Source organism: Canis aureus, chromosome 2, assembly GCF_053574225.1.
Source record: "Canis aureus isolate CA01 chromosome 2, VMU_Caureus_v.1.0, whole genome shotgun sequence".
NCBI lineage: Eukaryota > Metazoa > Chordata > Mammalia > Carnivora > Canidae > Canis > Canis aureus.
The window spans coordinates 87,615,270-87,641,256 of NC_135612.1; the positions used below are offsets into that span (position 1 = coordinate 87,615,270).

The 25,987-nt window shown below is 34.4% G+C and overlaps 2 long non-coding RNA genes across 3 annotated transcripts in view; one reads left to right on the forward strand and one right to left on the reverse strand.

The window, feature by feature from the left end:
* Window positions 1–25,688, forward strand: part of LOC144291275 (uncharacterized) — a 57,788-nt gene extending 32,100 nt beyond the window's left edge. The window contains exon 6 of the long non-coding RNA XR_013358590.1: window positions 24,673–25,688. This is a non-coding gene — a long non-coding RNA (uncharacterized LOC144291275). The remainder of the gene's footprint in view (window positions 1–24,672) is intronic.
* Window positions 1–25,987, reverse strand: part of LOC144303163 (uncharacterized) — a 250,781-nt gene that overhangs the window by 87,708 nt on the left and 137,086 nt on the right. The window lies entirely within an intron of this gene.

Below are 25,987 nucleotides of genomic sequence, written 5' to 3' on the forward strand. Positions count from 1 at the left end.
GCCTCTGAACTTTTGCAAATTGGGCTGATTTGAGGAAAAATAAAAGTATTGTGTTTTGCATTAGGGAATGCATACCCTGTACCTCTCATACGGGGTTTAGCACATTCAGCCTTCAGTCTGAGGGGCATGTGTGGTGATGTGAATCTTATTGCATGTCTGTGGGGTATATGATCTTCCCTATATGAGCACAAGGGTCTTTAGAAAGAGACTGTTTCCTGTACCACTCTTCATTTTGCTCAGTGCCCCAGTACGTGTCATGGCATGCAAGTTATCCATATCTTTTACATCTTCAATAAAACATTAATTTGTTTATTCACTTTTACCCAAACACTAATTGAACATCTACTAGGCATCATCCCTAGATTCAGAGAACTCACAATTAGCAGAGACCCATCGTTATTTAGGGATACGCAAATCCCACTTTCTCATATCTCTTCTGGTTCTATAAACCAATGAGCTTTGGGAGGAAACATTACCATAAATACGTAATCTACCCTATGCCCCAAATCCTTTTGGAAGTAGGCAGGACATAAATATAAAACAGAGGAGGCTGTTCATAGAATTATCCATGAAATATTCAACTCAACTAAAATACATTGACCATCTATAAAATGCAAAGGGCAAAGCTAAGTCTGTTGATAGCATACCTACTAGAGACTTCAAAAATGCAGCAAGAAATATTTTTCAAATATGCATATTTAATTACATCCATTAACCAAGTTAGAAACATTCAGTGAAGTTCCAAGTCCTTAACATTGCTAATGTGGCCTTCATGTGCTAGCTTCTTCTCTTTGGCCTCCCATCTTCAGTTTCCCGCGGTCTCTCTATATGCCAGGCATTCTGAGTGAGCCCCGGTTCCTTGAGGTGCCAAGTTCTCTCTCACCTCTAGACCTTCACATACACTGTTGGTTTGCCTGGAACTTTCTCCTCTGCCACCCTATTCCCTAGCACCTCCCCACTTAACCTTCAGGCCTCTATTTAAACCTTGCTCTTTCTCTAAGCTATTCCTTGTTTCTAGATCTGAATTTGTGTTTGGAGGCCAGACATCATGTATTTCTACTATCTTAATATCTAATGCATATGGATTTTTGTTCAGAGTTTGCCTTCTCTGGTAGATTGTGAGTTCCATGCAGGCAGAAGCCTGTAGCATAGAGCCCGGCACTTAACATGCACTTAGTAAATACTTGTTGAATGAATGAATAGAGAATCATATACTCTATAGCCAAATTTCAACAGTATTTGATAAAAAAATATATTTAACACTACACATTCATTTGAGAGTTTCTATTGTTGAGAAAATTCTTCGGGATTTCTCAGTAACTGTGGTTATTGGTTTCAATGGAAGGAGTCATTTTGCTGCAGACACGGTGAAATAATAAAAGAAATTTCTACCTTCATGAAAAAAGAAACCTTTGATATTATTTTATTCATCAACATAAAAGTATTTCAAATATGAAGTTATTTCTAATATCTCAACTCTCTCAGAACCATCTCAAAGAACAGAAGAAAAAATATTGTCTTGCCCTTACCAAATATCAAAAACATAGTTATTTGTTGTTACTATTTTCAGGTAACAGGTGGTAGGTGATTTAAAATATTGGTTGAGGCAAGAATGTGCTTTTTGCTTGGTTTGTCATAGTGGGAGGGGCAGAAAAAATATGTAATGGATTCAGCAATAAAGACCAATATCAAACTCTGGCTCTCTAACTTTCAAATTATGGGCAAATCATTTCAATTGTCAGGGCCTCTCTTTTTTCTTATTTGAAAAATGGCAATAATATCATGTATTTCAAAACACTCATGCAACAAATTTTTATTTAGCAATTACTCTAATTTTAGGTACTATTCCAGATTCTTGAAATAAATCAGATATAAATCAAATAAATCAAAATCCTAACAAAGAATTTATATTTTAGGGACTGTTCAGGAAAGCCCTTTCTGAATGGTGAAATACTACATAAATGCCACATTTTTTTTTATTCTTTCTGTTTTGTTTTGTTTTTTTGCCAACTTTGTTAACTTTCATTCCTGATTCTTGTGACTTTAAAAATTTAGTTTTATGAATGAGACCTAAAGGAAATTACACCGTGATGTTTAATGCTAACACTGTCCTGATGCCTAGAGACACTAAATCCATCACCAAATAATTTATCTAAAGTCATCAAAAACACAAAGCCTGAAATGAGCCATGATTAGTTGGTGTATATTTGTGGAAAATTCAGAGTAGTTTGATGTTAGCACAAAATACAAGTGATGTGCTTTTTTAGATGGTAAGTTATCAATACGTGTCCACTGTTAATTAACTTGATGCCTCCACTCAATATTCTGTTTATAATTCTATTCACTCATGGCAAAATCAAAAGAAAGCAAGTTATATAGCATAATAAATTAAGAAAGAAAATTTAAGCCTAGAGTACCCTATTTCACTTTCAGAAACAAAGGTATTTTGGAAAGCAATGTGTTATATTACAAAAGAACAAGGGCTGCTGACACTTCTTATGTTCAAATCCTAACCATCCACATGTTGTGACTTTGGATGTGTTGTTTTACTTCCTCAGATCTCATTTTCTCCATCAGCAAAAATAAGTTGGAAAACAGTAGGATGTGCTAAGAAAAATTAGTTGTTTGTATTATTATTGTTGTTGATGTTGATGGTTTTATAGTACAAAATACAAAGTATTCTCACTCTCAGTGTATTTTGAATATGCTGTGTCATATTTTGAATAATGCTTGCAGTTCAGGAATCTTACAGGGGAAAGGGTCTATTAAGACCCAGTCACACGAGTCTCCCTACCTCATGTGAATCACTGTCTATGGTCTTTATTAAATGAAACTTACAAAAAGGGCTCCCAACTCCTGAGGGGTGGCTGTAACCTGTGCCAGCAGATCATGATTGAGGATAGATATTCCAAAGAAGAGACATTTGAAAAATAGAAGTCTCAAAATGTCCCCAAGAGAGCAATCATGGCTCTTTATGGGACCTTAATAGTTCTTTTTTTTTTTTTCATAGTTCACACTTCATTCTTAGAGGATAAAGATTAGAGAAGGTTGAGGAAAAGAAAGAAAAGGGGAGAGAATGGAGAGATTTTGCTCTTATAAAATTAATTATTTTTTCTTATGAAAGTAATATGTGTTTGTTATAACTTGCAAAACAATGTAACAATGTGTCAATAGAAAAACCACTAGCACCACATCCCCACCCACTTATCATGTCTTTCTTATTTCCCTGAGATGGGCATTCCCTGAGATGGACTGTATTCTTCTACTCCTTTCTCTGAATTCATACAAAGGTACCTATACACTTTTATATATGGGAATATCTGTTGCCATTGTTTGTAATTATGAACATGGGATCATAAAATTATATATATACGCATATATATATATATATATATATATGCGTATATATATATAAAAACACAAACACTGGAGCATACCTGCCCACATCAGATACTATGGAATGGATCTAACTCATAAGAAATGCAAAATATCCCATAGTACAGAGTTGGCCACAAGTAACATTTCTCTATTGATAAATTTTCAGGTTGCTTCCAGGCTTTTATATTGTTATTTACTTTGTTTGTTTTACCACTATACTATAGCAATGAAAATCCATGTTCATGTATATACACCAATAATTTTATTCCTGTAGCATAAATTCCTCAAAAAGAGATGCAGGGCCTAAGAGTATGTATCTTTCTAGTTGTAAAAGATAATGGAAACATTTAAAAATTAAAAAAAAAAAGATAATGGAAGATTATTCACCCCTGGTGGCTCAGCAGTTGAGTATCTGTCTTTGGCTCAGGTCATGATCCTAGAGTCCTGGGATGAGTCCTGAATCAGGCTCTGTGTGGGGAGTCTGCTTCTCCCTCTGCCTGTGTGTCTGCCTCTCTCTCTGTGTCTCTCATGAATAAATAAATAAAATCTTAAAAAAAAGATTATTCACCCCAAAATTCTGTAATAGGTCAAGCTCCAGTCAGAAATGTATAAAAGGATGTTTGCCCATATGCTTGTAAGTCTTGGCCAACCCAATAGGTGAAACAGAGCATCGCATTGTTAACTTAATTTGCATTGTCCTGACTGTTTAGTTTACTTTTTTGTTTTTTCATAAGTCTCTTTCACCATTTGTATATGATATTTTTAAAATTTACCTAATTGGACCCTCTGATTATTTTAAAGGTATTTTTAGAGATAATTCCAGAAGCACAGAAAGATTGCAAATATAATACAGACAGTTGCTGTATGTAGGCTTCTGCTAACATCTTACATAGGCACTGAACTTCAGTACTATACTCAGCTAACCCAAAGACTTATTTGTATTTTCTCAGTTTTCCCACTAGTATGGTTTTTCCATTCAAGGATCTAATGCAGGATTCCACATTTAGTTGTCACATTCTTAGTCCCCTTCAGTCTGTGACAGTTCCAAAGTCTTTCCATAACCTTGACACATTGAAGAATATGGTCATTTATATTGGACAATGTTCCTCCATTTGGTTTTATCTGATAATATCCCATGATTTAATTGGGATCTTGTATTTTGGGAAATAATATCCAAGAAATGATGTGTTCTTCACAGTGCATCATTTCAGAGGTTATATTGTGTTGATATGCCTTAGGATCAATGCTAACATTGTTTACTCATTCAAGGTTGTATCTGCTAGGATTCTTAAGTTACTATTTTTAGTTTGTAAGCTCTAAATATTCTGAGGTGAATAACTGGAGACAATGCATATATCCTACTTTTGCTACTAATTTTCAGAATCATTGAAAATAATGCTTGTGGCAATTACTGTTGGTGTGTCCTAATAGAGTAATTTTCTTTCTCTCATTCCCTCAACATTTACTAATGTAATTATTCTGTAAGGAAAAGTTGATCCTCTCCCTCATCGATTTTTATACTCAATTATTTATACCAGTATGGAATCTTTGATAATTATTTTAACCTTTTAATTTTAATTCAGTACTATCAATGACTTTGTTATCAAATTGTTTGAACTTTGGGCATGCAGAGCTCATTCAGGTTGCCACATGTGGACTTTGGCATGCCTGCATATGTTTCAATATTGCAAGATACTAAGCATATCTTGCATTTTTCCTATTTTATCCCTATAATTCACTAGTATTTCAAGGTCCCTGTTTGCTTTGTGTGTGTGTGTGTGTGTGTGTGTGTTTAATGGAGAATGGTATTTAGAAAATACTATTAAATGGTATTTAGAAACCAAGATGTGAGCAGTAGGTGTGCTCAGTACTGCTGGGTATGTCATCACTTTTAGTCTAGAAAATATATGCATATATACTCCCTCAGGTATATATGCAAACATCATTTATTTTCATTTGCATATATATTTACAAAAAAGTGTGTCCCTAGTGATTCAGTTGATTCCAACACAGTACCACAGAGCTCATTCTATCCCTTTCATCTTAATTTTATTTTATTCCTTCAACTAAAGAAAAGGTTTCTCATTATCTACATTGTATCTGCTCATTGGTTAAACCTTAATTTACAAATAGAATAGTTTCATATGGGCTTATCTATATCCTTGTGAGAAAGAAACTTACGAATAAAAGCACAATACCTGTGTACAATCATTTTTGTCTTTAGCCCTGTAGTATCCACTCAAAACATTATTACCAGCATCCTTAGATAGCTTCCCCACCAACCCCTTAAGTGTGATGATGTGATTCATATGTAATACACCTGGATTTGCTTGTTTCCATCTGCATTTCATCTTCCTTCTGCATCCTGGCTGATTTAATTACATAGAGTCAAATTCATTCTTGGTTGATACAGTTTTGTGGGCTTTGACAAAGGTAGATCCAGCACCACACCTCCATGAAAACAGTTTTATCATCTTCAAAATTCCCTCATGATAGCCCTTCCCACATCAAAAACCATGTCATCTGCAAACAAAGTTCTACATATCCCTTCTCTATCTGTATACCTCTTTTTTGTCTTATTGCATTAGCTGGGACTCCTGCTACACTGCCATATAGGAAGAGAGAGAAAGAGAGAGTTGTTCCTAGTACAGTTCCTGCTTTTACTGGGAAAGAATCTTTCTCATCACTAAGTATGATGTTAACTGTAGGTTTTTTGCAAGTGTTCTTTATCAAGTTGAAGAAGTGCTCCTCCATTCCCAGTTTGCTGAAAATTTTTGTTTTGAATGGGTCTGGATCCTGTTGAAAACTCATCTGTGATGGATTACATTAATTGATTTTCAAATGTTGAATCAGCCTTGTATACCTAGAATATATGCTTGTAAGGTATAATTATTTTTATATATTTTTATGTATTATTATTGTAGTCTACTTGATAATATTCTCTGAGTATTTTTGAATTGATATCCATGAAAGTTATTGGTCCATAGCTTCCCTTTCTTGTTACGTCTTTCTCAGGTTTTGGTATAAGGGAAATGCTGGTCTCATAGAGTTAGGAAGTAATCTCTCTGCTTCTGTTTTTCTGGAAGAAGTTGTAGAGAATTGAAAGAACTTCTTTCTAAAATGCTGGTTGAATCCACCAGTGATCCTATCTGGCCTTGAGCATTCTGTTCTGGAAGGTTTTATTTATTTATTTGTGAGAGACACAGAGAGAGCTTTTGTTTTCCTTGATTTTCTCTATCAATTTCCTATTTTCAATTTCATTGATTTCTACTCTGATTTTTATTATTTCTTTTCTTCTGCTTCCTTTGGACTTAATTTACTCTTCTTCTTTCTTAATGTTTGCTCTTTTAATGTGATCTTAGTTTCCTAAGGTGGAAAAACTTATATGACTGATTTTAGATCTTGCTTATTTTCTAATGTACACATTCAAAGCTATAAATTCCCTTCTAAACACTGCTTTTGCTGCATCACACAAAAACTTGATAGGTTGTATGTTAATTTCTTTTTAGCTTAAAATATTTTAAAATTTCTTGTTAGAGTTCTTTGACATATGTTATTTAATTTCCATGCATTTAGGTGTCTTACAGCTTTCTGTTATTGATTTCTAGTTTTCTGAGACTATACTTTACATGATTTCCATTCTTTTAAATTTATTAAGGTGTATTTTATGGCACAGAATATTGGCTATCTTGGTGGATGTTTCATGTGAACTTAAGAAGAATGTGTACTCTGCTCTTGTTGAATAAAGTTTTCTATAAATGTCAATTAGATCTAGCTGATGGATGCTGCTGCTCAGTTCAACTATGTCCTTACTGATTTTCTGCCTGTTGTATCTGTCAATTACCTTAAGAGGGATGTTGAAATCTCCAACTACAAGAGTGAATTTGTCTATTTCTTCTTGCATTTCTATCTCGTTTTTGTTTGTTTGTTTGTTTGTTTAAGGTATTTTAGTGATCTTCTGTTAGGTGCACACATACTAAGAATTGTTATGTCTTAGAGAATTAAAACTTTTATCATTATGTAATGTTCCAATACATCCCTGGTAATTATTCATGTTCTAGAGTTTGTCTGAAATTAATATAGCTGCTCTAGGTTTCTTTTGCCAAGAATCAACATGATGTATTTTCCATTACTTTTAAATTATCTGTGTTTTTATATTTAAAGTGGGTTTTGTGTAGACAACAAATAGTTGGGCATTATTCCTTTAAACAGTCTGACAATCTTTATCTTTTAATTGGTATATTTAGACCATTGATGTTTAGAGTGACTTTGATATAGTTGGATTCATATATACTATATATTTTTATTGCTCTCTTTTCTTTGCCTTTTGTTCTTCCTTCCTTTCTTCCCTCCTTTTCTCCCTCATTCCTTTTCTTTCCTTCGTTCCTGACTTTTTTCCTTTCTCTTTCTCCTCCTCATTTCCCTTCTTCTGTCTTCCATTCCTTTTCAGACTTCTCTGGTATTAATTAAGCATTTTATATTATTCCATTTTCTCTTATCTCTTACTTAAGTTATACTTTTTCTTTTATGTTTAAGTGGTTGCCTTAGAGTTTGAAGTATACATTTCCAACCTACCAAATCCATTTTCAAATAAAACTAGATCATTTTACAAGTAGTACAAACACCTTATAATGAAGTAATCCTGATTCTCCTCTCCTGTTCCTTAGAACATTGCTATCATTCATTTCATTTTTCCATAAACTATAATAATTAGATTACTGCTATTATTTTGACCAAACTGTTATGTGCTACATCAACCTAAGAGTAAGAGAAACAAAAGGTTTTATTTTACCTTTATTTTTTCCTTTTCTAATACTGTTTCTTTTTAAATGTAGATTTGGTTTTCTGATCTATATAATTTTTCTTGTCTCTGAAGAATTTATTTTAGCAATTTTGCAAAGCAAAAGGTCTACTGGTGAAAAACCACAACTTTTATTTGTCTGAGAAAGTATTTCTCCTTTGGAAGGATAATTTCAATGGATAAAGAATTCTAGACTGATGGGGCTTTTGTTTTTGTTTTGTTTTGTTTTGTTTTTTCTTTACTTTTAACATTTTAAATACTTCAGTCCACTCTCTTTTTGTTTATTTGGTTTCTGAAGAGACATTTTATTAATTCTTACCCTTGCCCATCACAGGGTAAAGTGGCTTTCTTCTCTGGCTTCTTTTAAGATTTTCTCTTTGTCTTTGATTTTTGGGTTTTATGTTTTTTTGTTTTTGTATTTGTTCTGTTTGGTGTTCTCTGAGTTTCCTGGATATGTGGGGGTTTGGTATCTATCATTGACATTAATTTTAGAAAATTAACCATCATTATTATTTCAAACATTTCTTCTATTTGGTTCCTTCTTTCTTCTCATTCTATCATTCCATTACATGTGTGTCTGCCTTTGTCATTGTCTCACAGGTTTTGTATATCCTGTTCCACCTTTTTCATTTTTTTCTTTGCATTTTGGTTTTGGAAGTTTCTATTGATATTTTTTTTAGGTTCATGGGTTTCTTCTTTTTTTTTAAAGATTTTATTTATTTATCCATGAGAGATACATACACAGAGAGAGGGAGATAAAGAGAGAGGGAGGGAGGCAGAGACACAGGCAGAGGGATAAGCAGGCTCCATGCAGGGAACCTGACACAGGACTCGATCCCAGGACTCCAGTATCACACCCTGGGCCAAAGGCAGATGCCAAACCGCTGAGCCACCTAGGGATCCCCCATGGGTTTCTTCTTTAACTCATCTAGTCTGTTAATAAACCTATCAAAGCCATTCTTCATTTCCTTCAGTGTTATTATTTCTAGTTTTTCTTTTTGTTACCTTCTTAGAGTTTCCATCTCCTGATTACTTTATCGGTCTGTTTTTGCATATTGTCCACTTTCCCCATGAGAGTTCTTAGCATAGTTCTTAATCATAGTTTTAAATTGTTGTTCTGATGATTCCAAAATTATTGTCACATCTGGGACTGGTTATTAGCCTTGCTCTTTCTCTTCAAACTGTATTGTCTTTTGGTATGTTTGTAATTTTTAACTGTAAATTAGATGTGATATGCTGGGTAAAGGTAAAGTAAGCATGAGGGGTTATGTTTATATGACTAGGAGACTACATTTACTGTTTTACCTGTAGTTGTCAGAGGCTAAACTTTCCTCTAATGTCTTTATTTTTATTCTCCCTGTTGTCTTTGTGTTTCCCTAAAGATATCTATATCTATCTATCTATCTATCTATCTATCTATCTATCTATCATCTATCTATATCTATCATCTATCTATCTATCTATCTATCTATCTATCTATCTATCTATCTACCATCTATCTATCATCTGTCATCTATCTTTAAGTAATGTCTTCAGTATAAAATTCTTTCCATTGTATCCCTTTTTTTATTTATCAATGTGGTGGTAAGCTTTGGGTGGAACTGTTCTGAAGTCCTATGACTGGGTCTGTCTTTTAGTCAACCTGTGCCTATGGGCTGTGAACTTTACAAATGCTTCCCGGTCTTCCCTAACCCTGGATAGGACAGGATATTTATTGGGGCCTAGAACTGAGTACTTTCCTTCCATTAGGTCAGTTAGCCTCTGGTAAAAAAAATTTTCCTTGTGGGATGGTCTTACTAAGAAGAACAAAATATTCTGGATATATTTCAAAAGGACCACTTTTGCCCTCCCAGTGCCAGAAGCACAAGGAGATTTTTCACTGACCTTCACTGTGCCAATCTGGTAGGGCTCCTGGAGGTAAAATTCATGGAAGTGTAGGAGAATCCCTAACACGAGGTCTCCTAGAAGTATACAAATATCAAATTTATCCACATAGAGTTTCCAGCAATTTGTTAGAGTTTAAGTTTTCCTACCCTGACTGATCTTAATAGCAATTTTTCTCCTGCTTCATGGGCTTCTGCTCCATTAAGCTGGGATTCTTTGAAACCACGTCTGTCTTCAATTTTCAGGACAGCAGTGTTCCCTGTGACCTTAATTCTCTGATGAACCTACAAAGAGTTATTTCAACTTATTTTGTTTTTGTTGTTTTTGTTGTTGTTGTTGTTGTTTGAGACAAGAGTTATGACTTCCATGCTCCTTATATTCTCAGATCAGAAACTGGGAGTCCCATCAACAGTTTGCTTTTTAATTTCAAATTCCTTTTGTTCACTGCTAGAACATAGAAATATATTTGATTTTTAGGCTTTGACTTTGTTTCTATAACCACATTAGCCTCTAGGAGTGTGTTTGTAGTTTATTGGGGATTTTAAATGTAGACAACCATGATGTCTGCAATACTGCTATCTTTCAAATCTAAATGACTTTTATTTCTTTTTCTTGCTTTATTGCCCAGGCTAGAACACCTAGCACAATGGGGAATATAAAAACATCTTTGGCATGTTCCCATATGTTGGTGTGGGGAGGGAATTTCAATTTTTCACCATTATTAAGTATGATGTTAGCTGCATTTTTTTCCTCCGGTTGGTTTTAGTTGTTTTGGCTTTGTATAGCTGTTCTCTATCAAGTTAAGATAGATTCCTTATCTTCCAAGTTTGCTAGAAGTTTTTAAAATCAGGAATAGCTATTGGATTTTCTGAAATGTTTTTCTTCATTGGGATAATTAAATGATTTTTCTTTATTCATCAGTTAATATAACAAAGTACATAATTAATCTTTGAATTATGAACCAGCATTCTTGGGATAAACCCCACTTTTTCATGATAAGTCTTTTTTATATGCTTCTAGATTCAAGTTGGTTAATATTTTTCTTGAGGCTTTTTTTAATTCATAAATGATACTGTTCTATACTTTTCACAATACCTTTATCTGGTTTTGGTAATAAAGTAATGCTTATATTGCCTCATAAAATGAGTTGGGAAGTGCTCCCTCATATTATCTAGAATCATTTTGCAGAAATTTTTTTCTTAAATATTTGGTAAAGTCATAAGAGAAAACATCTGGAACTGGATTTTACTTTACTTTTTTGAAAATTTAACTATGAATTCAATTTATTTGAGATATGATTAATGCATTATGTATTTTTCCTTGAGTTTTGGTTGTTTGTGTTTTTCAGGAATTGATACATTACCCCTAAGTTGCAACTTTATAGGAATATAGTTATTTATATTATCTCTTTTGCTATTCTGTTTTACTTCATTATTTTATTGTAATGTCCATTTATAGTATGTCCTATTAATATCTGTCATGTCTATGTTGTGAGCTTTTAGTTTTGTTCCTTTAATTATATTAATGTCTCTAGGGTCTGTAGTGATATCCTTTCTTTTAATGTTGACATGGTAAATTATGTCTTCACACTTACTTCCTTCATCTGTCTGGCTAGAGGTTTATTAATTTTATTAATTGTTCATTTTTTTATCTGATGTTTTTCTATTTTTTTTAAAGATTTTATTTATTTATTCATAAGAGACATAGAGTCAGAGACACAGGCAGAGGGAGAAGCAGGCTCCATGCAGGGAGCCTGATGTGAGACTCAATCCCGGGACTCCAGGAACACGCCTGGGCTGAAAGTGGTGCTTAACCTCTGAGCCACCGGGGCTGCCCTGTTTTTCTATTTTTATTATTATTTATATTTATCATTCAATCTTCTGCTTGCTTTGGGTTTAGTTTGTTCTTTAGTTTCATTTTCTACTTACAGTTATTTGAAACTTTTTCAGTTCTAAGAATTAACCCACAGGTTTAACAGTGAACACTGCTATTGATGCATCCCACAAATTCAGATATGGTGTATTTTTATTTTTATTCAGTCTAAAATATTTTTTTCAATATTTCTTGAGACCTCCTATTTGAGTCATCGATTACTTAGACACGAGTTGTTTAATTTCCAAGTACTTGGAGATTTTCCAGCTATCTTTTTGTTATTTACTTCTACTTTCATTCCATTATGGTGAATGAACATACTTCATATTATTTCTAATATTTAAATTTGTCAAGATTTGTTTTATGGCCCAGAATATGGCCTGTCTTAATGAATAGACCAGGTACATTTGAAAGTCAAATGTATTCTAAACTTGTTGAGCGAAATTTTTTATAAAAGTGAAATAGAGTTATTGGTTATAGGGTAATTTGTATCTTTTATATCTTTATTTTCTCTTTTTGAATTTTTCTATTTTTCCTTATAGTTCTATGTTTTTCACTATGTGCTTTAGCACTCTGCTGAGTACATATGTGTTTAAAAATTTTATGTGTTTTGAGATCCCTGGGTGGCGCAGCGGTTTAGCGCCTGCCTTTGGTCCAGGGCGCGATTCTGGAGACCCGGAATCGAATCCCACGTCGGGCTCCCGGTGCATGGAACCTGCCTCTCCCTCTTCTGCCTGTGTCTCTGCCTCTCTCTCTCTCTCTCTCTCTCTGTGTGACTATCATAAATAAATAAATAAAAATTTAAAAAAAATTATGTGTTTTTGAAAAATTGTCTATGTCATAATTTATGACATAATTATATAGTATTCCTCTTTTTCCAGAATAATATTTCTTATTCTGAAGTCTGCTTTATCTGATATTAATCCAGCTATTTTCTTTTGGGTGTTTGCATGATACAATTTTCTCCATATTTTTACTTTTAATGTACTTATATTTAAAATTGGTTTAAGCAAAGATCCTCCTAAATTTTTCTAATACTGTTACAGTTTTATATTTTCAGTGAAATTTTAAACCTGATCTTTATTCCAAAATAGTGTAAGAGCGCAGTCTTCCTTTGTTGTCTTTCAGATGGATAGCAAATTTCAGCAGCACTATTTTTTATGAAAATCATTCTTTTCCCCAATGAGTTTAAGTAGCGCTCTTCTTGTATATTGATTGCTTATATATACTTAAAGTTATTTTTTGAGTTCTTTTTTTTTTATTTTTAAGATTTTATTTATTTATGAGAGACAGAGAGAGAGAGAGGCGGAGACAGGCAGAGGGAGAAGCAGGCTCAATGCAGGGAGCCTGACGTGGGACTCAGTCCTGGGTCCCCAGGATCAGGCCCTGGGCTGAAGGCGGCGCTAAACTGCTGAGCCGCTTGGGCTGCCCTTTTTTGAGTTCTCTTATCTAGTTTCATTGATATGTCCTATATCTTTTCCTAGATATTCTATCATTAAACTTTTAAAATGTCCCAGGAAATAATTCTACACTTTCTCTTTATAAGAAAATCCACTGTTTGAGAAGCTTATGGCCAGAAAAATCCAATATCAGAATTTCTCACACTTTTACCCAAAATCATTCAATTGTAAGCTACTTATCTCTTTTCAAAGCTGTAATAATCTGTTTACTTTTACCTGAATAGAAAGAGTTTTGCAGAAAAAAAATGTTGTTAGTTTTAATAATCATATGCCCATATTACCCTGAAAGGAAAAAAAAAAAGTAAAACAGTTGTGTATGCAATAATTCTGCTAGTTTCTATTTCTTCTTTCAAATTTCAATTATGAAGTCTGATTTTTATCTTGATCTAATTATTTTAGGAACCAGAGTTATAATATGCATTCATATGCAGTTAACTTTATTCAGTGCTGGGATAGCCTATAAAGCTTTTAAAAACATCTCTATTGTATTCAGCCAAGTTCTAGGTTCTTTGGAGATACAAAGTCATATACAACACATAATGATTTTGGTATTTTTGCAATCTAGTTAGGTGATCTAACATAGACAGTGGCATTTATCAGTAATATAAGACAGTAAATGTCAAGTGTTCAATGAGTGATTTAATTTATAAGTGCTTGGGTGGGGAGGTGCTCAGAAGGAACTAATGTTTAAGGAGCCATGAACCTTTAACACATGCATTACAAATATGTTTAATTAATCCTTATAACTACTCTGTGACTAGGAATTAATATTCCAAATATACTATGGCAGTTCCAGGAAGCTATTATAGGAAGTTAGGGACATATAAGCATGGCATAGTGGGAAGTGTGTTCTCTAGACTGTGCACTCCCTATAAGGTGAATTCAAGGCTGGAAACTGGGTAAGAAAGGTATTACTCTAGGTTACCAATGTCAGGTCACTGGTTAGAACACAGCAGTAAATTCTGACCATATAGTATTTCTGGAAACTAGAACTGATCTAGGGGAGGATAATTAAGAAGTAAAGACAGGCACTCTGGTAAAGATGCTAATGTTGCTCCTAGTTGGTCTACTGTAACCAAAAAGGGGGGACTTTCTATATTTAAGAAGAGAGAAACAGGTACAGATACTTCTCAATTTGTATGGCAGTGCAGGATTGCAAAAATGGTCATAAAAGTTGAAATCCTACAGAACAAACTTAATCAAGGAAGAATCATGATTATTCTGTGACCTTTAAAAATTTTTATCAAAACATTAAAAAGTCTTTGACTGACTAGTGTAGATATACAGACAAATGGAAAAAATGCACAATAAAACTAATACTTACTGCACCATAATTTAAAACATTGGAAAAACAGAATTAGTCATTGTTTCTTTGTATTCAAAAATAATTTGAACAGTGCTTGCCTTCCTCTTGTCCTATAGCTTAAAAATATGAAGTGAACATCTTTTCTATGCCTTGGCAAATTGCTATAAAACTTTCTAAGTTTGGATCACTTTCTAAAATGTTATCTTTTGCACTTCTAATGTCATTAAATATCTTTGAAATTTTCTTTAATGTAAAGCTTTTGCTGGCATTATTTCTACTAGGATATGTCATTTTTTTTCATCATAACTACTTTCTTCATGTATGTTGATAAATTCACCTTCACTAATTTCCTTTGGATTCTTATCTAGAGTCTTTCAAATAGTGAGTGTCTATATTCCATAGTCAGCAATTTCTTCTATTACTCCATTTACATTTTATTGTAATTTCCCTTCTTCCACTGTTATCACTTTTCACTTATTTGCTGTATTTTTATCTTTGTGGCCAATTTTCTCTTTTGATTATCCACTTTTGTACAATGTCACATTGCTTTATTACAAGGAGACAAAGAGGCAAAACAACTACATGTTTTGTTATTTGCAGGTAAAACAACTAACAATGCACACAGCAATAATCATCAGCAAATTTTCAAATAATTGACACCATTGGTCATTATACACATCTGTTATTTACCCAGTGATTTTGGACTAAAGAATTAACCATGAAAGTTTGTACTTTAAGCAATTACTCACAGTTAATATATCATGATAACTGAAATTTGAACCACACTGAAGAGGACTGGCATTATTTAACTAAACAAGGTACCCAAAGTTCATGCATATTGGAACCATCAAAGGGAAAACTGTTTTCATATACACAATTATGGATAAGGAGTCAAGAGTTATATAGAAGGGAATTACATGGGAAGAAAATGTAAATGAATAGGACAGTGGTCCTCAAAGAATAGTCAACAGACCAGAAGCATTGACATTGTCTGGAAACTTGTTATAAGTACAAATCTAAGACCCATCCCAGACTGATTGAATCAGAAACTCCAGGAATGGGGCCTAGCCATGTTTTAATAAGTTCTCCAAGTGAGTCTCATACTATAAGTTTGGGAACCAGTAATAGAGATGATAGGGAGTGACAAGGTAGAGAGTAGGATTTGAATGAGGGCAAATCTCTTATTTTATTTATTTATTTTTTTAAGATTTTACTTATTTATTTGAGAGAGAGAGAGAGAGAGAGTGCAGGAGAGAAAGAGAGCATGAGCAGAGAGGAGGGGCAAAGGGAGAGGGAGAAGCAGATTCCCAAATGAGCAGGGAGCCCAATGCAGGGCTCAATCTCAGGACACTGGAATACGACTTGAGCTGAAGGCAGATGCTTAACTGACTGAGCCACTCAGGTGCCCCATTAACCCCTTATTTTAGAAGTGAGAACCTTTGGCAGAAAATGTCCTTTAAGGTTCTGTGAGTCAGTATTGCCACTAGAGATGGGTGCGATGTGGATAGGCTCTTTTAGGTTTATACTACCTACAAAAATAAAAGTATGGGAAAGACCAGCATAACTACCTCATATCTATGCTGTTTAGGCCATGAAAGATCATGGATAACTGGATATATTACCTGAGAGGACACAAAAGTCACAATCTCAGTAGCTAATAGAGAAAAATCTTAAATTCAGGTCTTTTTGCCTTGAAACTTCATGTTCTTTAACTTCTATCACAATATTTATTCATGGTTAATCAAGACCTTATTCATAGGTTCAAATTCAAATGTCACCATTTAATGTGTGTGCGGTTTTAGAGATAATAATACCCACTTCAAGTTATTTTTGTAAAGATTAAAAGATATACATAATGTAGATAAAGTTCCTAGTCTGATCGATTATACTTCATAAGGCCTCAATTCTGTACCTAAATTCTTACATGGATTCCAATCTTCCCTTTCTTGCTACCAATTTTCTAGTAATAGTAGGCCTATAAATATTACACCTTAATAATTTAAAACGGCAGGGATCTTTGCTTTCTTTCCCAATATATTCTGAGATCCTAAAATCGTGCCAAAAATATAGTAGGTGCTTAATTAAAATCTGTTGAATGAATAAATGACTCCTCCACTAGTCCTACTTCAAAATCCTCACTCTCCATAAAGACAACCGGAAACATTTCAAGCATTAGAATGGTTTTGTGACAATGATATTTACATGGGGAGTGATTGTGCCAAAAATCCGTCTCAGTCTAAAGCATTCCCAATGAAGAAGATGGCCACCTAAACAAGTAGACGATCTCAGCATTAAGCATTATGGGATAGAGACAGCATATTCAGTGGGAAATGTAAATCAGATTCAAGAAAGGAAGCAAAGGCTATAACTACAAAAGTGCCAGGGTGAACACATCAAAAGGTCAGAAGTTAGAAGAATCAAGTGCAAATTAGGGAGTGGAGAGTGAGATGGATCCAGGCAAGCGGTACAGGAATAACACTATAAAAATTTGATGTCCTATGGTGCTCTCTGCATGGTGCTAAGCCTTGCAGGATTGAAAAATTTTTCTTGCATGCATTTTAAATGCTTTGATTTGTACTTAATGACAGGGAACTTGTATATGCCACTCAGTAAAGATGGATTTGTCCGAGGCCCTGCTAAATCAATGCATATTCACTGAAATCTCTTGTCATTGTTCTGTCAGAGAAAGCTCTGCATCCATTCTGCCACATGGAGATCTGGCTAGGCTCTATCGTGTTTGTAACCAGCTGGGACTTTTACTGGCTTCATTATGCCATTTATTTTATCAGTAGACAGTTTTCCTCTAGTCTTTGTTTTGCTTGGTGGAAGTTATGCTCCTTTTGTTTGTGTTATAATAGAGAACAAGCCATTTCCTTTTCAACATTAACAAGCCCATCAGTCATGCACTTTGACTTATAATTTTGAGTGCCTTTCAGCACTTTTAGGACCAAGAAAAGATGACATTATTCTGAGCCACAACATTACGGGGGCAAGAAATTCCCTCAAGAGGTCATATAATCTAATCCTCTGACTCCAATTGAACATTAGCTTTTGAAGAGCTCATCACTTATAGATAAAATCTTCCTTTTTTGCTTTATATTCACATGACATTGAAGGAAGCTACATTTTCTATGAGCCTAGAGGAAGAGAAAATGGCTTTCTCCAAGCCAAGGAATCTCACTACTCTCATTTGCCAAGATATACAACCTGGCAAAGAAACCTGTAAACGGATCATCAGTTCTGACCATACCTAATAGTTGAAGGGCTAGGTTGGCATATTTATCTTCTCTTGGTGTATCACAAATTACCACAAAGTTAGCTTAAAGTAACACAAATTATCTCACCATTTCAACGAGCCAGGAGTCCAGGAATCCAGGTGTTTTTCTCAAAGTCTCATCAGATTGAAACATAGGAGCTGAACAGAGCTGTGATTTCATCTGTGGCTCAGGGTCTTCTTTCCAGCTACTGATGGTTGAAAATTTTCAGCAGGAAAAGTAAGATTCCCATTTCCTTGCTGGCTGTCACCTGGGGGCTCTGAAACCTGCTCACCATTCCCTGTCATGTGAACATCTCTACAATACTGCAGATTCTTTTTTCAAGGGCTTCTGCTTGAAGTCCCTCTGATCTCTTAAGGGTATATATTATTAGATCAGACCCACTCACAACCATCTCCTCTTGACTATCTCAAAGTCAACTAATCAGAGACCTTAGTTACATCTGTAGAATCCATTCAACTTTGCCTAATCACGGGAGTGATACCCCTTAATATTCCCAGATTATATAAGGTGTGCAGGGGTAGAATCTTGGGAACCAATTTAGAATTCAACCTATCACAAGTGGAGACACAGTAACCCATGATGTTAGCTTTGATGCTTATAGGTCAACCTCAAACTTAGTGACTTAATAATAATTGATGATTCACTTCTAGATTCTATGAGTTGGCAGTTTGGGCTGGGCTCAGTTGGGCAGCTCTGATCAGCTTATCTGGATTTACTCATACAACTGCAGTGAGCCGCTGGATTGACTTGGGGCTCACTGGTCCTGGATGATCTCATTCACATTTCTGGTGATTGGCAACAATGCTACCATTCTCCAAAATCTAGAAGGCTGTACCAGTCTTCTTCACAAGGTAGCTGGGTTCTAAAAGCAGCAAGAGGAATGGAAAGCACCTTTTCACTCCTGGGTTCTATCATGTTTCCTAATTTCCTTTCAGTCAAAGCAAGCAACATGTCCAACCCAAGATTCAAGAAGTGGAGAAATATATTCCTAATGGTAGGAGTTAAAGATATTGTAACCACATTTTAAATCTGCCACACCTACTAGAAATTTAAAGTCATTCAAACAGGATAAGAAAGGCCACTGGGAACAGCATCACCATACCACACAGATATACTCTACTTCTGAAAAGCAAATAATGATTCTAAAATTCATTTGAAAAAAGAACTCTTTTAGTTCATCTTTTGAAATTAGACCATTTCTTTTAAAACCAGAGTTTTTCCATATTTCTTTCAATTTCTATTTTTCCTCTGGTTTCTTTTTAAAGTAGCTTTTCTACTTAAGAATACAATATTGAAAGATATAAATCACTATTTCTCTATTACCTCATGAAAGATTTTGTAACTACATGCCCCCTTACAACCCCTTCTTATTTCAGCTTCATTAAAAATTAGGATGTACAATAAGAATATGTAATTTGACTCAATTATATTCAAAAACCAACCAGACTTGGACCTCATCTCTGACATTGGAGCCCTCAGCATTCAAAGAAAATTACAAATGACTCAGCACATTTAATGACAATGCAAGCAGCTCTCTCTTCTTTCTGATCAAAGACTATAAGAATGAATGAATATCAATCAAAATAAAAGATTACAGGAGGAAAAAATATTTATTTGGCTTCATCTTGTCAGTAAAAATAAACCAAAGCAAGAAAAATCTCAAGAATAGTTTCTGAGAAAGTAGAAGGATAAAGAGAATGCTGATTTAACCTTATAAAAAAGGCACTATAATATAGGATTTTGGGAAAAAATGTTTAAGATAAAGATATGAGCATTAAAAAGTAAGGGAGTAAAATGAGAAGAGAAAGGCTGGACAATATCTCTGTAACAAAAGCAAATACCTAATTTAAGTATAGTTAAGTATGTAGTTTAAATATGTATCATTTTATTATACTTAGGTTTCAAAAAAAAAAGTAAGCAAGGGAAAAACATTATATAGGGTCAACTTCCCTTAATACTACCAGCAGAATTGCATTTTTAAACAAAGGTGTGTTTGTATCCTTTACCTGCTTTAAAGAAGAACAAAAGCACTGATGGATTTTTATTATTCCCAGGATAAACCCCAAACTGGCATAGTTAGACCTAATATACCTAACAAGAGTTGCTTCAATCTCTGTGTTTTTATTTACTTTCCCCCCATCTACCCGGAGGATTCATTAGTGCAGTTTTGGACAATTTCTTAAGGAATAGTAAGGTTTTGTTTCCCAAACCATTGTTAATTATTCTAATGGAATTTACCCCTGAGCACAGTAAATATTTCTTCATTAATCTGTCCTCACTAGATTGTGAATGACTCTAAGACAGAGATTATACGTGGTCCATTGTTAAAGTTGTAGCACAGAGCCTGAAACATATCAGGCGCTCATTTTGTGAGAATGAACAAATCAATCAATCAACAAATAAATAAATGGAATTTTTTTAATGAAGTATAAAAGAATCAGAGGCCAACTTCTCCAGCCTTCAAAAGCACTGATTACCAGAGGTCCATGGACTCCCTTAGAGTGATTTGACATGTCACCTGTCATTTTTTTTATAAGCTGATTGAGTAATACCAAATGTTAAAGTCAGCCAAATAGTGTGCCCTGGAGACTCTCTAATCAGTATTTTTTGGGCCATATACTAAGGTGTCCTTTTATTTCATTGAAATACATGTTGGATTGCCTCACTAAATATGGTTTATGCCTGTTGTCCTGGTATAATTATTATTTGTGCCCTTTTCACTTCCAACAGTATTATTCTGTGGATCCTGAAACTCCAGTCATTTCCTGTTAGCCTAAAGTGTCTAATCCATGTGAATATTTAGAGAGTATAGAATAGATTGAATTTGGAACCACAATATCAAGGAATTAGGAGATTTGGATTCTACTTGAAGACTTGCCACTAACTTGATGTAATATTCATTGGAATCCACTTAACATTGAATTTACTTCAGCTATATTATCTGGAAAATGTAATAGGGGAAGGAGGTAAAATAGTATGATATAGTTTAAGATTTAAAAAACAAAAGTCCATGGTATTTTGATAGGGATTGCATTAAACGTGTACATTGACCTGGGTAACATTGACATTTTCACAATATTAATTCTTCCAATCCATGGCACTTGATGGGATGAGCACTGGGTGTTATTCTATATGTTGGCAAATTGAACACCAATAAAAAATAAATTTATAAAAAAAAAAAAGATAAAAAAAAATGAAATCAGGCAGCCAGGGTGGCTCAGTGGTTTAGCGCTGCCTTCTGCCCAGGGCGTGATCCTGGAGACTCAGGATCGAGTCCCACATCGGGGTCCCTGCATGGAGCCTGCTTCTCCCTCTGCCTGTGTCTCTGCCTCTGTGTGTGTGTGTGTGTCTCATGAATAGAAAAATAAAATCTTTAAAAATAAATAAAATAATTAAATCAAACTCTAGATTGTACAAAGTTAGAAGAAACATAGCATAGAGAAATGAAATGTACAGAACATCCTCAGATCTTATTATATTCATTACTTTTTTTATGCTATCCCTTTACTAAACTTTTTACAAGAGTTGCAAGCAAATAAAATGTTGACTGTTTGTCTGTCACATCTTTTTTCTCTAGTGAAGGTGTAAATGAGCAATAAAATGGTTACCTGGTTGGTAATAGAACAGAGACAGTGAAAAAGTGGAGGACCAAAGCAATCTATAAATAGGCTAATGAGAACCAGAGTAACTGAGTAGATTGCCAATGATACTGTCTTCCTCAGAAAAGAAGGAAAGTGATATATATGATATTATATATATATAATATATTATATATATTCTGGGATTAACCCCATGAAAGCCAATCTATAAAATATTAGCTTTCTTAGAGTTTACTTGATCTAAGAAATAACACAGGGCAAAACAAAAGCAAAACAGGTCATAGCCTGAAGACCCCAGGTATTCTGTGTCCTACGCTCCACCGCGCTACATCTCACAAAACCTGCATGCAGTACTATGGGCTGGCATCAATCTCTAATGGGAAGAATGATTTTATAAATTCCACATTTCCATTAGAATTATCTTACAACATAAATGTTACTACCTTATGTAAAATCTCACAGTAATTTATTTGCCATTGCCCATGGGATATAATTTAACTACTTTAATAGTAAATAAGAAGTTTCCATGGTAATTAACATCTACCCTTCAAGTGTCTTTTCTTATCCCTTCACCTCACTGTTTACCATGTTCTCAGCACACATCCTATAAGAAAAGTTATATTAAAAACTGATCATTTAGAACTTTGCAAATGCCCTTGACTCTATATATAATGCTTGATGATCTTCTTCTTGTACTTCAAAGATCAGGTGTGATGTCATTGTTTGCTCCTTCCATCTCTTCTACCTCAATTCACTACTATAGATCACCTTATTTAGACTTGAAAGAGGCTTGGAAGTTTTGTTATTTCCTGAAACCCAGCCAGCATTTTTCCATACTTCACTTGTCACACATACCCCCCTATATCGGTGAATTGTGAAGAATATGACCGTGGAATCAGAGAGATTTGGATTTCAGCTCTGCCGTAAGCCAGGCATCTCTGGATATCTTTTAAAACTTCTGTTAGTCTTAGTTTCCTCACCTAAAACAATAGTGAAACTAATGTCAAGCTCATAAGACTGTTCTGAGGATCAAGTGAAAAAATGGACAGAAATTGTTTACTGCAATACCTAGAAGTCAATGAAAACTAATTGTGAGGGACACCTGAGTGGCTCAGTGGTTGAGCATCAATCAGCCTTTGGCTCAGGTCATGATCCTGGGATCAAGTTCTGCATAAAGCTTCTGCAGGGAGTCTGCTTCTCTCTCTGCCTATGTCTCTGCCTCTCTCTGTTTTTTTTTTTTTTTTTCACAAATAAATAAAATCTAAATAAATAAATAAATAAATAAATAAATACATAGAAACAAAGAATGAAAACTTTGAAACAAAGAAAGAAAAATTTTCTCACTAAATTGTGCAATAAAAATCTCATTCAGTTTTGTGTCTCCAGCACCTTTTCATGGTGCCTGTCTCAAATATGAAGGATTTTAATTACTCATGTCATTCCTTATTCTGTTTTGTGCTTCTATTCCAGAAGAACTGATCAGAAAGTCTATGATTATTTTAAAATTAACATCTAGAGGACTGTGTAAGTTTTCCCGAGGTTTTATCTGGAGAAAATATTCCTGGATGTCTAAGACCTAAGCCTACCATCAGGGAGAGGTAGACACACTTGGGTGGGGATATGAGTACCATTTGCCTACTAACTTACTAGAGAGAAAATAATCTTTTCTTCAAACTGCAAAGGCTGACCACCACATCAAAAGAAAATCTCTTGTTTTTCTCTCTGTAGTCAGTGAGAGGTCATGCCTATCTACCACGGTCTTTCCCTTCATCCCATTTTGTGCTTCCTCTATTCTCCTCCACATGAAATTCATTCCTCGCATTACTCAGATTTCTTGAGAAAAGTTTTTAGTCACTCACTACTTCAGGACATAATTTAAATGACACTTCAGCACTATGGAAAGATCACATCTCTTCTCCACACCCAGACATTAACTCTGTCAGAGTCTGGTCATGGTGCCTCTACCTATGTTGAAAGAATCCATTAGAATGAAAGAGAATATACAGACTATTTCCAGCACCACCACTTCTATTCTTGTTTGGAGATGATTAAGAGGAAAATCCATGTCACAACCTGAGCCGGAACCAAGAGTCAGATGCTTAGCAGACTGCACTATCCTGGTGCCCCTATACAATTGATATTTAAAAGGTTTTTGTATTTCCCCCAACCCCCAAGAGCCATATTGGAAGCTTTTAAGAAGTGTGAGCCAGTTTGGTCAGCTTAAAAGAAAACACATGGAATTGGAGTCAAAATGAAGTGCTAGGTCTCATTCTGCCACTATGACCTTCAGAATGTTCCTTCATCTCAAGCCTCATTTCTTTATTTTTGGCATGAAATGTAAGCCTATATAACATCTAATTGAGGTGTGCATATTTCTACAAACTATAATGAATAAATGTATCCTGAAATATTTAGGCTTAGATAGAACTTTTCACATTTAGAATCATGTTGACAAAATCATGGCTAATAGTTCCTACAGTGTCTATCATCCTCAGAAGCACTAAATTCCAGAGTCCTATATAATCTTCTCCACCTATCTATTCCTGTAACATTTAAGATCATAAACAATTAGTTACATTGAATTCTAATTTCCAATAAGAAAATATTGACTATGGAAGATGATAGCCTAGAATTAATTTCCAGAAACGAAGGAGTGAGTGAAAACAAAGACAATAATAAGAGTCTACCTAACATGGACTACCATGGTGATTACAATCCCACAAAATGCTTCCTACTGACAGACATCATATTAGCTCTAATATTAAACAAATTATTGTCAGGGTTTCCAACCAGATGGTCAGCAATCACGAGCTCCTTGCTGAGCAATTCTTGAAGGGGTGCCAAAGTGGTTGTGTGGTTCTCGTGATCTTCCTGGATGTCAGCCATGTTGTATCCCTTGTGACTTACATCCTGGGGACAAACACTGGCCACAAATCGTCAAAGCGATTTTGGTCATTGAGCTGCAATATCACATGATCAGCAAATGCTCTTTGAGATGAGGAATAGAGGTAAATGCATATACTTGCTCACACTCCATAGTGAAAAGCTACCTTTTAAGTTCAATTACTAAACGATTTAATGCAATACTTTTCAGGTCCCATGATGTCCAGGTACGCTTCTGCAGAAATCTAGAGGAAAGGACTGCCTCATATTCCTCAAGGGCTATGCAACAAAAATATTCTATTTGTACTCTTTGCGATTGGAAAGGTACTTGAGCCTTTGCCCTTGACATTGGTGGGAATAGCCCCCAACTTTTAAGAATCATAATGTCTTAGATCACTTAAGGGTTTCTCTTTATTTACATCACTACATTCCTTTCAGATATGTTTGTGCTACATACCTAATTGTGAATCAGGTCTGGAAATTTTTTATTCTTAATATTTGTAACTACTTGGAGAAAAAGATTAAAAAGTGCCAATGAATGATTCCTGGAACTCCTTCAAATTTCTGAGGTGCAAGGGGACAACAAAAGAAAAAGGACAGCTCATATTCTTATTTTTTCTATCATTGTTTTATAACAGTTGACAAATCCTTAGCCTTTCTGAGACTCAGGAACATAACTTGAGAAAATCAGAGGACTTCTGGAGTCTCCACTAGCCCTGACATCTATGGTTCATACACAAAATAAATGGAAGTGACTAACTATTGGAAACTTGTTGTAATGGCATATCATTTGTCACAAGACGTAAAAATCCTTCATGCTCCTGAGCTGTTGGGAAGCAGAAGCATGAAGGAAAGTGAGGATGTGTACATATTGTGGGGTTTTTCTTGTGATCTTTAAATAAAATTAATCATGTTTATGTCTTATTACAAATGTAATCGATTTTTGCCAAAAGCATTAAAAATTATAGAATAATAATAAATAAAAATCACTAATAACTATCAAAGAGAAATAACCCTTGAAATTTTGAAACAGAATTCTCCAGTCATTTTTATATTCCATCTTATACACATATATCTTTAACACACTCAGTCTTTGTCTTTAACAAAATTGAGGTATCTCCTTACTGTTTGTAATCTGATTTTATTCTTTGGAATTCACCTGATACTTGTTCTAATGCCATTAAATATTTTTCAACAATAGAATTTAAATAGATGTATCTTTGTACTATAGGGATAAACAATGATGCATGTATTCAATCATTTTATACTGTGAAGTTAATTTATTCCCAAATTTTGCCACCACAAATAATGGTAAAATAAACATTCTGATAGATAAATACTTTTGCAAATGTCTCATTATTTTCATACGTAAACTTCCCCAAATGAAATTACTAGGCCTAGTACCAAAAGTAATTTTTAGGTCATCAAAACATAAATCATTGAAATATATTTAACATTAAAATGATGAACTAAGAAAATTCTAGAGGTGCAGAGCGTTATGGAGTCCACAGAAAAGATCATACTCC